Below are 14,013 nucleotides of genomic sequence, written 5' to 3' on the forward strand. Positions count from 1 at the left end.
TTCTTTTTTAACTATGACTTGAATCAGTTTTGATTCTATTTGTACGTGTTTTCTTGTTCTTAGAAAGCTGCCGTTTTCTTTTGCGTTTTTCTTTGGCATTACACAGAAAATCTGAGCCTTGGTTTTCAACCCTCTGCAGGTGGTTGTAGGGTTAAGATGGCTTTTTTGTTTCCTTCTTACATTTCACTTGTCTTGTTGCATGATGGTTAATAGCTGATTTGGAAATGACATTTCTCTCCTAGATTAATTTTGTGTTTGTATGATGTGCATATTGCTTTGCAGAATAAAAATGATGAAGTTTGCTCTGTTGTCTTTATTCCTCCTCACCAGTTGCTATGGAGGTTTCATAAACCATTTACATTACTTGCACCCTTGGAAGAAATTGGGAGTGAAGTTTGTAATAGGTTGGAATTTCAAATGTTGCTGTACTTACAGTGCATGTAGGATTTATATAGAGGCTTTTATTTATTGTGGGGCAGGGAATGTAGTACTGTATGGTTGCTATAGTGGAGAATTTGTAACCTCATCTCTCCTGTTGCTTTTTTGGGGGGGGGCTCTGGTTGTCTTTTTGTCCCTCTTATCAGTTGCAGACACATAAAGCTATATATATATGCTTTATTGACCATACAGATCTCTGTGCTGAATGTATAGGTGGAACAAGCCTTCTCTGTCCTTGATGTTGTCAATATTCTTCAGCTTTAGCAGCAAAATGCTCAGTGGGTTGATTTCTCACTGCAATAAGAATGTAAGACAGAAATGAGCACTTGTTTGCTCTGTTCTCAGGTTCCTGCTGGCCTTGCTGGTTATCAGGCCCTCCTTGCTGCAGGTGCTGTGTAACCCAGCTGAACCCAAACCAGTTCCTGAGCATTCCTCGGTGCCTGCAGGTGGCTTGGGATCGTTAAAGGGTATCTATGGATGGCTGTTGAAATCAAGATAATACAAGTCGTTAAATTCTAGCTCCAGTTACTGTGCAGCTGGAACTAGTTGCACCTGTTGTGTTTTCAGTGCTACACAGAAGGAAAAACATTCTTGGGGTTGTCCTTCTAAGCTCGTTAAAAGCTGGCCACAGAGTGTGTGACAAACACAAGGCCAGGGCTTGTTTCTCTGGAGGATGTGGTTCAAAGCATTCACACTGTGCTCTGACTCTGGGTGTATCCAGATGGGGCCTATTCAAGTCCAGTGACAAATGGGAGCATTGTTAAAAAGCAAAGCTGTAAAGTTGCAGTTTTTGCTCGGGAGAGAAACTGGAGTTAATGGAAGGGAATTTAAGAGAATAGCTTTGACAAATCCCTTTTCTCTGTCTTTAGGAAGTCTGGCTAGTTCTGAAATGTCTGCCCAGAGCTGGCATTCATGCCCTGTGTTAGCATGGTCTTTGAGTTGATCTACCACTATTTGAGTTAGCAAAGCAGTCTTCTTGCCCTCTGCTGCATTCATTCTGTCAGCCAACAGTGAGGAAGAGAGACACTAGGACATGCCTTCACTTGCTTCCTGTTAAACAAACTCTCCTTCATAACTCACCCAGCCTCTGTTTGGCAAACGCACGCATATGTTCAGCAAGTTCTGTAGGCATTCAACTTATTCAACTTCCTTGGAGAAAATCCTGTTTCTAGAGCTATTACTGCATAGAATTACACGTGAGTAAGCTAACGAGGAGGATCTGTCATGAATTTCCATTGGGGAAAACAATACATGGAGACAACCAGGTCATGCTGAGCACCTGGTGGAGCTGTGAGTGTCTCTGTGCATTGCAGGGAGTGGGATCAGATGGCCTTAGGAGGGTCCCTTCCAATTCAAACCATTCTATGATGAAATCCTTATCTTTTCTCTAATGCAGAGGCTGTCGGGAGCACTTGACAAACCTCTTAAATAGGGAAAGCCTTGCTGTTGTCTAGTGCCAAAGCATTCTTCCAGGGCCCTCTCCTGGCTCTTCATAGCATGAGCAGCCTGAAGGATGTTGTGTGCTGGTAGTGCAATGGGAGAAAACCGGGCTCGTGTGTCACAGGACATCTCCCAGAGCTGGAAGGGTGGGGTGAGCAGAAGGGATCCACTCGATAACGCTGTACTCAGGCTGTTTACTCTGTAACAGTGATGTTTGCTAACAAAACTAAAATGAAAAATTGTGTAAAGCTTGCTCATCTGGGAAAAATGCGTGCACAGCGTTTGCAGTCAGATTACATCCAACGCCAGCAGGCGGCTGCAGGTTGGGATGAGGAGTACCATCTGCTGACAGCGATGGCATTTCTTTTAATCGGATGTTTTGTGCCAAATATTGTGGTATTATGTGGAAGTATTGCTGGAAATGAGGAGCAGCATCTGTCTTCTCACAGCAGCGCCTTCTTCCTGCAAGCAAATTTCTGTAGCTGCCTTTTTGAAAGAGAGGATTTCAAAGAAACATTGTTCTCAGAATTTCGTGTAAGTGTGCTGGCAGCTGCTGAAACGTAGACTGTAAGATTTTCTCTGCCACCCAGCCTTAATCAAAACGCTGCTAGTGATGAATTGGTGGAGGGAGAGATCTGTAGCAAGAAGTAGAAAGCCACACGTGTGCATTAAACCCTTCTGGGTCTGTCTGCCTTTAACCAGTCAGCTCTGTGATGTGAAGACTATGAACCTATAGGACAGCTGAGCTTCACAAATGTCATCCTGGAGGGTCCCTGAGAATCTGTGTGGACAAAGGTTTCTTTGTGGCCTCTGCTGAGTGGAGCAGCCTTCCTGTGAGCCTTTGCCAGCTGCTCAGCTGTGGCCTGGGCACTGACCTTGAGGTGCCCATTAGCACCGTGCTGAAAGGAGTTCATTTAAATAAAGGGCAGAAATGCTAAGAACTGGGGTGCAACCCTGCAGGATTTTGTTCAACACTGATGCAGGCAGTGTTCCTGTCCATCAGCACTTTTGATTCCCCTCTTTGCCTTGCTGGGTGATGTGGGTAACTTGTTCTGTGTTTCTGTGTCTTGTTTTTCTCCTTTATAAAGGGCTTTTGAAGTGCTATAACCTTGGTGGAGGTTATTTCCTAACCTTCAAGGCTTCCCAGCAGAATCAATACTCTCTATCCACCCTTTAAAGATGTCTCTTCACAGCATGTTAAAACTGAAGAGACCTAAGCACAGACTTCCTTACGTTCTCTCTATCATTTGCTCTTTGCACTGATTCATGCACGTGTGCAGCCTGGTCTAGTGAGCTGCTTTGGCAGGGGGGTTGCACTACGTGATCTCTAGAGGTCCCTTCCAACCCCTACCATTCTGTGATCTGCACACAGGGATAGGCAAAGCCATGGGCCTTTCATAGACATTACTACGGTGTTTCCCAGTACACTGCACTGATTAACAAAGGTCTGAGTGACGACCTCCAACTTAGAACAAGAGGAGGCTTTACAGAGTCGGCAATGTCCTTTCTATGCTCTGCACAAACCACACCTTGGAGATACTCAGCCTGCTCCTACCACGCAGTCACATCTGGAGATGGAGAGAGCCCCAAAGCAGATCAGGCTGGGTGGTAAGAGTGCAAAATGTGAATAAACCCATGATTGCCTTTTCTCCCTTTGACCCCAGAGCCCCACATAAACAAAATTAGAAGGCCTAAGTGGGTAAGGAGAGTAATTCTGTGACCTGTAGACAGAGATGTGGCCACATGGAGCTCATCCAGCAGCACTCACCATGGCTCAACACAAAGGGAGGATTTTCATCCTAGAGCTGAATTCTGGTTTCTACTCTTTCTTGCCTTTTGGCAGCAGGGCTCGCAGAGCAGCTGAAGCTGAGTTGCTGCCTGGTTTGAGGGGCTGGTTTGAGCCATCTGTGTGTGCCACAGGAGCTGCTGATCACCTCTAATTGCTGCTCAGCTGCCTGGGGAGGTGGTGATCCGCACATGTGGGCACCTGAGGCTTTAACAGGGGGAAGAGGCAGTTCAGGCAGTACGTTGGTGTGGTTGCAGTGCAAGAAGTGCTTGGGAGGGAAGCTTGAGCTGCTGGATTCTTCCCAGGTAGGTCTCAATAAATAGTAGTTATAGTGTGCAGGGCAGCAGGCGTGTCCCCGTTTGGATGTTTGTACTGGGTGGCAAAGCTGGATCCTAAAAGCACTTCAGGAGGTGGTTTCTGTAGGCTGAGAGGTCAGCTTAAAGCAGCCGGGACTGGTTGGGCATTTAGGTTGCATAATTAAATAGCAAGCATTCATGCTCCAACCTAAATGCTTGCTCTTATTGGTTGAGGCTTGGGGTGAGAATGCAAGGCGATCCCAGCGAGACCGGTGTCAGAGGGCAGAAACCCAGCAATGGGGGCGGGGGGGTGGGTTAGTGTAAATGTTTTCAGCTCCTACAAGGAGCCGCTCTGGGGCACGCGGGGCCGTGGGACGAGCTGCGAGCCGCCCGCGGGGGTGCGTGGAGCTCCGGGCCGGGCCTGCGCTGCCCGCCCGTCGCCGCTAGGGGGCGCCAGAGCCCGGCACGGAGCTGCGGGGCAGCCCGGGGCAGGCGGGGCGGGGCTGTGCTCCAGTCCAGAGTGATGTTTGCGGCTGTTCCCGGGGTCCTGTGGTGCCCCCACCCCTCCCCCTGGTGCCTGCGTGCTCTAGTTTTGCACAGAGCCTTCCTGACCCCAAAGGGACTGCACCTGTGGGGTGCTGCTTTGTGGCTGAGGCTCCTGAACAAGCCTATGGTGTCACAATATAAAGGCAAGCTGCTTCCCTCCCGTGAACGTTTCCTTCTAGTATAGTGGAGATATTTCATCACAAGAGAAACAGCAGTGCTCTGGGGCTGGAGTTAGTGCTGGCTAACAAGCGTGGGGCTGACCACGTTGATGCAGGAGGAGGGAGGTGCTGTTTCCGGGGAGATGTCTCAATCCCTCGCTAGCAGCAAGAAGTTAATGCCTCTTGACCAAGGCCTGTCTCCTGTGCTGAACTTTACCCTGAAGGCAACAGGAATTAGGTACTTAATTTATTTATTTGAGGATTTGAGCTTTTCCCCATCTCCCGTTAGATGTTAAGTCAGATCTCTGTTTTCTGGGCTGTAGTAGATCAGGGAAATCTTTCCCCTCCTGCTTTGGATCTTGCTTGAACACACATACAGCCCCTGCTGGCTGTTAGCAGGACAGCAAAGCGAGGCAAACCCCAGCACGCCGTGCCATGCTCCGGGAACACAGCCGGCTTGGAATTATTTATGCTGTTTTATTGTGCGTGAACAAAGTGGTTTGTAAGAACACAGGAAGCCTTCATCACTGGAGATGCCCCAGCAGAGACCGTCGCGGATGTGTGCTCACACAAGGTGTGGTGCTGTCACCGTGCGGTTAATGTCTCACTGGCTTCTTGTGGAGGGACACAGACAGGATCTGTTCAAAACAGTTTTGCAGCAGAAAAGCTCTGCCCACCAAGTGGTTGCTCAGATGCTATTGTGGATCCCTGGAGCAAACAGGTGACCGCAGTGTGGTGTGAAGCCCTGGCAGTGAGGTGGCCATCGTCATCTCCAAACCTGGGTGAGGCTGGAGGTCAGCAGGGACCCTGCTGTTGATTAGAGCAGACAAAAAACTGCTGTGTTTGAGAGCACAGTAACTGGAAGGAGGAGTTCCCAATGTCTGGAGCTGCTTGGAGCCTGGCACTGCTGAGTTTCACTGCCCCTCCATGCTGGGGTAGCTCAGTATGTCAGAGCAGGCAATGATCCCCTGACACAGCTGCCCTGACAAAGTCAAAATACTTAGAGAAGTGCTTCCCTGTTGCTGAGTAATTGGGATCTGAGCAGTTCTGCTGAGAACTGGGTGGTTGAGTGTGAGCATACACAATGAATAATGCAACCTCGAGTCGATGCACCAGCTACTGCAGCATCAGGATTTCCCCTCGAGTCATTGGTGGCATCATAGCAGTAGATAGAGCTAAATTTGAGCTGAAACTCGTTGTGGCCCAATAATGAAGTCCAGGTTTCTGGGACATGATGAGTTGGAGAGGATGTGGTAGAGCTCCCCAGGAGACACAGCACTCGGTACACAGGGGGCTTCTCCCATGACTGGGCTCTCCACTGAACTCCTGCACACTCCAAGTCCCCCCTGGTGCTGTGCTGATCTGGTTGCCTGCAGGAATCTCTGAGCTGTGCTGGGTCAGAGCTGAGCGGTCTTTGATGACGTACAGGGAGCATTAGCTTTTGCTCTTGATGTGAATCTCGTGATGTGACTCAGGAGAGCCAAGGCCTGTGCTATCTGTGGGTGGCACAACATTTCTGCTCTTTCTGGCCAAGTTTCCTGAGAGCAATTTGCAGCTGTTCCCCTGCCTGTGTGATGTCCCTGAGAGCTGCTGTGTCATACAATCATTCAGGTTGGAAAATACCTCTCAGCTCTCCAGGTCCATGCCCAGCCCACCCCCACTGTGCCCACTGACCATGTCCCTCAGTGCCACATCTCCATGGTTCTGAACACCTCCAGGGATGGGGGTCCCACCACCTCCCTGGGCAGCTGTGCCAATGAATTCCTAACACCCAATCCATGCTGGGACAGACTGGGAAGAGCTCAGCATCCTGCTGGTGTGGTCGGTCTGTCTGTGGGCTTCCTGGTGATGCTGGCTGCTTCCTGCTTCTCCCAGCAGGATTTCATGTGATGCACAGCTTTGCCCATAAATGCAACGAGGATTGCAAAACCAGAGGGTCCCTTGTTGCCAAAAGATTTTGCGAAACACTCCTCCGTGGGGCTCTCTGTGCCAGAGAGAGGGTGCTTTGTTCATTGTTCTGTTGGTCCAAAATAGGTCACTTCCAACCACAAGCATCTGAGGGTTTTGTTGCTGCAGGAAGCTGCCGAAGTGAACACAACCTTCAACATGTCTGTGAGCAAGCCTGTTCCTGGAAATGGGAAGATGTCCATTAAATTGGCTGTGTGTCCATCACACCAGCCAGGCTTCTCCGTTAGGAGCGTGCTGAGCGTGAGCACAGACTGCTGCTCCTTCTGGCAGGGAAAGTGTTTGTTTCTGCTGATTAGTTTGTTTTAACCTTCTGGGAGGAGATGCTGAGGATACGTTAGGGAAATTTAATTTCTCATACTTCCAGAGGTGCTGAAACCAGAGGGTGAATCACCATTGCCCGTGGGAAGGCACGCTTGTGTTGCGCCAGCCATGCTGACTGACATAAAGAAAAAGCAAAGGGATTGATTCATGTACTACCAACCCCCCCCAGCAGTGGTAAAAAGAGCATTCAAGATCTCTAGTATCTTTGGGTTGGCTCAGGGTGAACTTTTGGGGCATTTTGCCTTTCTTATGCAGGAGTGTTGCTGACAGTGAGGGCTGCTGGTGGCACTGGTTTGTTTTTTTTTCTTTGCCCTGCTGCAATGCATGGCCCAATCAAGATGATTCCCAAACTGCTTAGATCTTCTCTCACTCACCCGCTGCAACAATTCACCATGACTGTGTTTAAAAACAGACAACAAAGAGAAAAAAGGAAAAAAAAGCCAACAGTAGTACCCCTCACCTTGCACAGACCTTGCATCCTTGATTGCTTGGTGCTGAGGGATGGCAGTTTGTATGTATTTCTATTAAAATTCATGGCACACAGTGAAAACCGTGGTGAGACTAACTGCTGTTCATGAAGAATTTAAGGCTGCTGTTTCTCAATGGGAAATGCCTTGCTAGCGATGCATCAAGAGAAAGCAGTCCTGAATAAGCATTGCTGTATCTTTGCAGTTGGGGTTTTTATTTAATAAAGGAATTGGCTCTCCAGTTCTGGCAAGGACACGAGCTCAGGGAAGGGTGAGGATGATGGAGACCCTGACCTCAGCTATTGGAGACCACCTCATGCTCCTGCTCCAGACTGCCTTGTGCTTGGAGTTCAAAACAGGGATGAATGCCTTCTGCCCTCTGGTTGAGAAGAGAGGAAGTGCCCCTGCTGGGGACTGGATGGATAAAAGCAGCGAGGAGCAGTGTTGATGTGAGGCTCTGTGGTTGTTTGATGGCAGTTGTGCATTTCTCTCCACCAGTTTTGGGTAAATATGTGGTTGGAAGGGTTTCTTGAGGATGTCAAGGTTAATAACATTCCCTTGGCTGGCCAGGAAGAAAGGCAGAGTCTGGTGAACCCCAGGTGCAGTGGGTGAAAGCTGTTGGTGCCCACTGCTCTGTGCTGTAGCTTGAATCCCAAATAAGATGCTTCTAAGCCTTCTCTGCAGGAGCAGCTGGAATTCAAAGTACTCCTGGATTATTTCTGTACCAAAGGTTGTAGCAAGAGGAAGAGCGGCAGCATTTAGCTTTGATTTGATCTCTTTCTTCTCGTGCCTTTTAATGCCTGTAACTTTCCACCCCTCCTCAGGACCCGTCCTTCCATTCATTGCTTATCTGCAGGCAGCAGACAGCTGGCCTCACTCCTGTGCTTGCACTGGGAACGTGGCTGGTTGTGATGCTGGCTGCCTTGATAGTAAGGGTGAGAACCAGAATGTGGAGCTTCCTGATGCTTTCATGAGCTTTTCCTTCTATTTATGGCCAGGGTGATCCTGGACAACAGCAGGAGGAACTCTGTTGTAGCTGTGGGTTGACATTTCTGGTGCCTCATGTGTCCTTTTCATAATGTGGCCAAGCACAGATTTTTTTCCTGAAGATTTCATATGGAAATCCAGACTCTTTCCCTGTTAACAGCTTCCAGCATGATGCAATGAAACCCGTAACTTTCACCCAGGGGTTTGTTTTAGAACTTGGGAACCTGGATGTCTTGCATGTCTGTGCTCAAATGTCCAAGAATGTCAGCACATACTGACAGAAGAGTTATTCTGGGGGGTCACCTGAAACTCCTTTGAAGACTTATGCCTCTTCTCTGGTCAGAGTGGGCTACCCTAGATCACCTACTGATGTGCTCCTGCTTACAGAAGAGGCAACACTGGGGATGTTTAGTGCAAAACCTGAGACTTTTGGGTCCTGGGATGTCTCATCCCATCCTCCAGATAGCAAGTTTTCCCCTGGCTTTCCATGATATAACAGCCTCATCTTCTTACTGAGGAAAGTAAGCTCTTTGCTGAAGATGCAAGGGCTTTAGATTAGGGCTGAGAAGACTAAGTAGGGAAGAGGCCTTTGTGTTTGGTCAGCCCTGCTACCATCTGGCACTCAAGGGAGCTATGTTCTCATGTCTCCTCACTGAGACTTCTGGGGTCTCTACATTTTGATTTGCAGCTCATTTGCACAGCTCATCTTGTCTTTCTGAAATGGTTGTGAATCAAAGTTCAGAGGCTAAAGAGCCCAAATCCCCAAGGAAAGGGACGTGAAGTGCGTACCCAGCTTGGTCTTCAAAGCCCCAGCCCTAAACTTTCTCAGTTTATGTGTGCAAGGAGTCAGAGGCTATCTGTCTGTGTCAACTCCAGCTGCTCTGGTGTTTCCTCAAGAAACCTGTTGTATCTTTCCTTCCTCCTGCCTTCTCCAAGTGGTTTGTGCTCTTATTGTCTTGTTCCACCTCTTTGAGGAATATTACTCCCCTTTGTGCTGCTTAAAAAACACAAAGCAAGAAAAGAGAAAACCAACAAAAATGAAAATAAAAAGATGAAATCATTTAGAAGAGCTCTTTCTGGGATTTCCTGGAGCTGTAGGAGCTGTGAGCTGCTTCCCTGCCACTCCTTCTCTTCAGAATTGCCACACCATTGGTACATAGTGAGCATGTAATGATACCTTCCTTTAACAAGCATATTTTTCTGTCTGAGCTGCATTATTTAGACATCCCAAGGAATATTTTAAGCTGCTTCTCCCCTCCTCCTCTTCCTGGGAAGGTAATATTTTATGCCAAAGACTTCACTGGCACCCTGGTGGGTCAGCAGCTGCTGGCCTTGCATTGAGCTGGCCATTGGGTGCAGGGCTCTTGGCATCACCATTGGGTTGGAAACAGGGAAAATCCTCAATTCTACCAAAAGTTTTTTGACTCTCTGATGGGGAAGGGAGGGAGAAGGGAAGCACTCATCAGCATAGGTTCATTGGCAAGGTTGAAGTCAGAGCTGTGTCCACTGCTGCCCACCAGGCACTGGGATGGTGGAAGGCACTGGATGGGAGCACTGTGGCTTTGCAGATATGCAAGTACAACCTCATGTGGATTTGGTCTTGTAAGGCCTCTGGATGCTTTGCTGCAGTGGGAGGGAGCGCAGCAAACTGGTGCTCAAAGAGCTCTGCAGATCCCACTTAGAGCACTGCTGTGCTGTCTGCCAGGAGTGCAGCGTGGATGCATCGTGCTGGATCAGGTCAGCCTGACTTGCAGGGCTCTGTTCTACCCAAGTGACCCCAAACCATTTGATTATTTCAATGAAATGAAATTGAATTTCACTGCTGATGCATTGCCTGATGCAAGCTGTTGTTTATTCCCGGGGGAGGAAGGCATAAGGAGATGTATTATTAAAGAGAAACACGGCGTCGTGTCAATGGCAGCTGACTTGCTTTGAGTTGCTTTGTCACAGAGAGACAATGAAGAAAACAGCATTTCCAAAATCAGATAGCACTCCTTGCACAAGCAAGCTAAACTTTGATTTATAGCTGTTTTTGAAATACCAACTTTTTACTCTGTGCTGGAAAAAACACACAGCGGTTTCAGCCTTTCTCTGGCCAGGACATTTTGGATTCAGGTCAGTTCTACACCACGCTTGAGAGATCTGAACTGCAAACACAAAAGGCTTCACCCGTTCCTGCTCAGGAGATGGATCTCTTCTGGTTCATGGGCAGAGGAGTTGTCTAGATTGGATCTCAGCCTCGCCTTGAGCTTTGGGACCTTGGTGCAGCCCACAGCAGGGGATTTATTCCTGCCTGAAAATGTTGTTCCATGCTCTTCTTTAAACAGAATGGCATATGTATGTGTGTGTATAGAAATATATATATATATACACACACATTAGCTTTAACGAAGTTAAAATGAGGAGGATAAAACTTGTAGTTTGCAGTTAACCCACGGTTATGCTGTTGTGCTGGGCAGCATGGAGTTTGCTGCTCATAACTGTGAGTTTAAGCCTAAACTTTCTGTTCTCTCAAATGCCCTGAAAGTAGTTTTTCATCCCAGATAAAGCCCCTGATGGCAGCACAGCTTACCAGGGATGCAGACAGTCAATGGGTGCGCACAATCCAAATGGGAGATGAAATTATGGGGATTTATTTATTACCCACTCTATCCATCTGCGCTCCTTTTCTTTTCAGGCACCGTAGAAAAGCAGGTAAACTGAGCCTAGATTTTAAATTATTATTATTTAAATTATTATTATTTTAATCCTGGAGAGCTGCAAATTCCCAACCTTTGCGAGAGGTGACCTTCAGGCTGAACTCTGTCTGTAACCTTGCTCATCCCTGAGCCTTCTCCCCAAGCATGCCCATCCCCTGCCCCACGCCAAGCCTGGAGCCTGCTCTCTGAGTGAGAGCACTTAAGCAGCTTTGCACAAATAGGATTTGCATCGGTTTGTTTCTGACAAACAGTTGTTGAGCTCAGCCCCTCCTATGCCCTCCCTCCAGGCTGGGTGGTGGTGATGTCTGTCCTCTGAACAAAAGGCAGCCTGAGTCCCACTGGCAATCAGTGGGTGACTTTGGGAAGGCAATCTGATCCGCGTCGCTGCCACTGGTGCTGAGATTTGGTGGGGTTGGTGCTCCTGGTGCATGAAGCCATCTGAAACCACCAGTCCAAACTGGGAATGGTTGAACACGCATTGTCCGTGGTGCAATCTGAGTTACGTCTTTGGTTTTGTGGCTCCACGTTGTCCCCAGAACCACCCCAGCATCGCTTCATCACAGGCTCTGTGATGAAGATTTCTCACCCTGGGAAATCACAGAATGAATAAATGGAGTGTGTCATCCAGAGCCACGTGCCCAGTGGCCTCGGTGGAAGAAGCTCCCAGGGTGATGGATGGCCCTCCCATCCAAAATCTCAGCACTGTGGGAGCGGGGTTGGTGGGATGGATGGGGCTGACAGCTCCAAACCATCTGTCTCCATGCAGTGCTGGGAAGCAGCAGACGGCTCAGGGGGTTAAACAGTAGAGATTGGCACAGGGATGAGCTCTGGGTGTAAGCAGAGTGCTGTGGCACCATCCTTAGCCAGGAAGGAATGAGAGACATCAGCATCATAGGGATGTGCTCAAGTCCTGTTGTGGGGACAGAGAGGTGACGTGGCTTGGGCAAGAAGCAGCCTTATGGAAAAACCCCAGAGCACAGCCCAAGGGTCTGACCCATTGAAGTGGCTGTTCCACTGCACAAAGGGATAAACCTCCATAAAAATGCTCATTGATTATTTCTATCTTGTGAAGTGAGGCTATAGTTTTCCCTCTGGACCAAAGTGCAGGAAGCCATCCGAGCTGTTTCAATCCTGCCTATTTGCAAAGAGCTGGAGGGAAAGGAGAGGGTGGATTGCGAGATGACTCCATGCAAACATCCAGCGAGCCCTCCTGGCAGCTCTGGCCTCTTGCTAAACAACTTCTGGACCCTGTGTAAACAGTCTTCTGCTTTTATAAACACAGCATCCAGATCGTGGAGTGGAAAAAAGCTGAAGCCATCACGTGAAGGGAAGATGTATTGCTTCCGGCAGCTTAAGTATTTTTATATTCTCTCGGGGTTAAGGGTTTGAGTATGGACATATTTTGCCTGGGAAATGTGGGAGCAGAGAGAAGTTGCACTGGAGGGAACATGCACCTGGGAGTGGAAAATGTAGGATGATGGGAGCAGCTCTCAGCACCTTCAGAGTGCTTTCAGACAGCAGGAGGAGGAGGAGAAGGAAGGCTTCCCTCTGGATTGCACCAGTGCTGCTGCCTTTGTGCTCCCTTTGCTGTAGGGGATGGAGATGGGGATATATTTTTCATCTTTTTTGTTTGCCTTTTCTAGTTGAAACCAATCATGGAGAGCGAATTCAAGGTGTGTAGGGAAATCTTCATCCATTGCCTACAGGAAACATACTGCATCTGTGCAAGATTCTTTAATTTCTCCTTAAAAACCGCTCTGAGTATGTGTAATGTTTCTTATAATTGTATTGCCCCATTTATCCTGTGTGTGGTTCATCTGCAATTACATCTGTTGGCACTCCACCTGCCCCGTGAGTGCTGCCTCACTGCTGCCAGCCCCAAACCGAGCAAAGCTTGGGTTACGGGCAGACATTTGTTCTTCTAAACACACACGTTTTCATTTGGTCCCTTCTCCCCAGAGGTGCTTTTCAGTCCAGTATCTCTGACCAGGCTCAGCGGTGTCTGAAATGGCTGCTTTTTTAAGTAAGAGACCAAATCTCATTAACTTTGGGATCCCTTTAAATGCCATCTTGAAAGCAGTATTTCAAATAGCCAGCTTAGCCTTCCCCACGCAGCACTAACCCAACTCTGATAGTGACATTTAAAATTAATCTGAACCATCCCATCCCTAGCAAGGACACTGTGTGCTGCCCTCTGAAGGGCAGCTCTGTGAGCACCAGCAGCAAAGAAACCCTCAGAGCTGAGGGATGGGGAGTCAGACCCAGGCTGTGGGGTTCTGGGTGATGGGCTGGGCTGTAGGCATGGGAGCTCAAGCAATTCAAGTCATAGAGTGGTTTGAGTTGGAGGGGACCCCCAAAAGCCATCTGGTCCCACTCCCTGCAATGCACAGGGACACCCACAGCTCCACCAGTGCTCAGAGCCCTCCACCCTGACCCTGGTTGTCTGCAAGGATGTGGCACCACCATCACACTGTGCAGTGCCTCACCGCCCTTATTGGAAACAACTTCTTATAACCAGCCTAAATCTGCCCTCTGTGAGTTGGAAACCATTTCCCCTTGTCCTATCACAATAGACTCTGTCCCCTTCTTTCACATCAGTACCTGCCTAGGACCATGTGCATGCAGAATGGATTTTCCCATTTAAGATGGGAGCCCTGGTTGAGATCTGAGGTCCAAAAGGAGTTTTCTACCTAATAACCCTTCCCTTTCAGTGGGGGCAGAGGTTGGCATGCACAGCTCTGGGAGAGGTGTCCCTGGGTTGGGGGCTGCTTCATAGCATTGAGCTGCTGGTTCGTGGGCTGTGGATGTGTTCTGGCTCTGGTGTGATGCCTTGAGAAGTTTTCTTTTCATTTTGATGTATGCAAGAATGTTGTTAAATTTGAGTTTGGTGGGAGAGGAGGCACTTCC

At 48.5% G+C, this 14,013-nt stretch overlaps 1 protein-coding gene and 1 long non-coding RNA gene across 2 annotated transcripts in view; one reads left to right on the forward strand and one right to left on the reverse strand.

Annotated features, from left to right (window-relative positions):
* Positions 1–14,013, reverse strand: part of LOC136045758 (uncharacterized) — a 152,821-nt gene that overhangs the window by 79,022 nt on the left and 59,786 nt on the right. The window lies entirely within an intron of this gene.
* The window catches only part of TPST1 (tyrosylprotein sulfotransferase 1), a 150,107-nt gene that overhangs the window by 76,070 nt on the left and 60,024 nt on the right, over positions 1–14,013 (forward strand). The window lies entirely within an intron of this gene.

This window comes from Cyrtonyx montezumae, unplaced genomic scaffold (assembly GCF_038088225.1).
Source record: "Cyrtonyx montezumae isolate F1298 unplaced genomic scaffold, pur_monq_1.0 scaffold_15, whole genome shotgun sequence".
Lineage (NCBI taxonomy): Eukaryota > Metazoa > Chordata > Aves > Galliformes > Odontophoridae > Cyrtonyx > Cyrtonyx montezumae.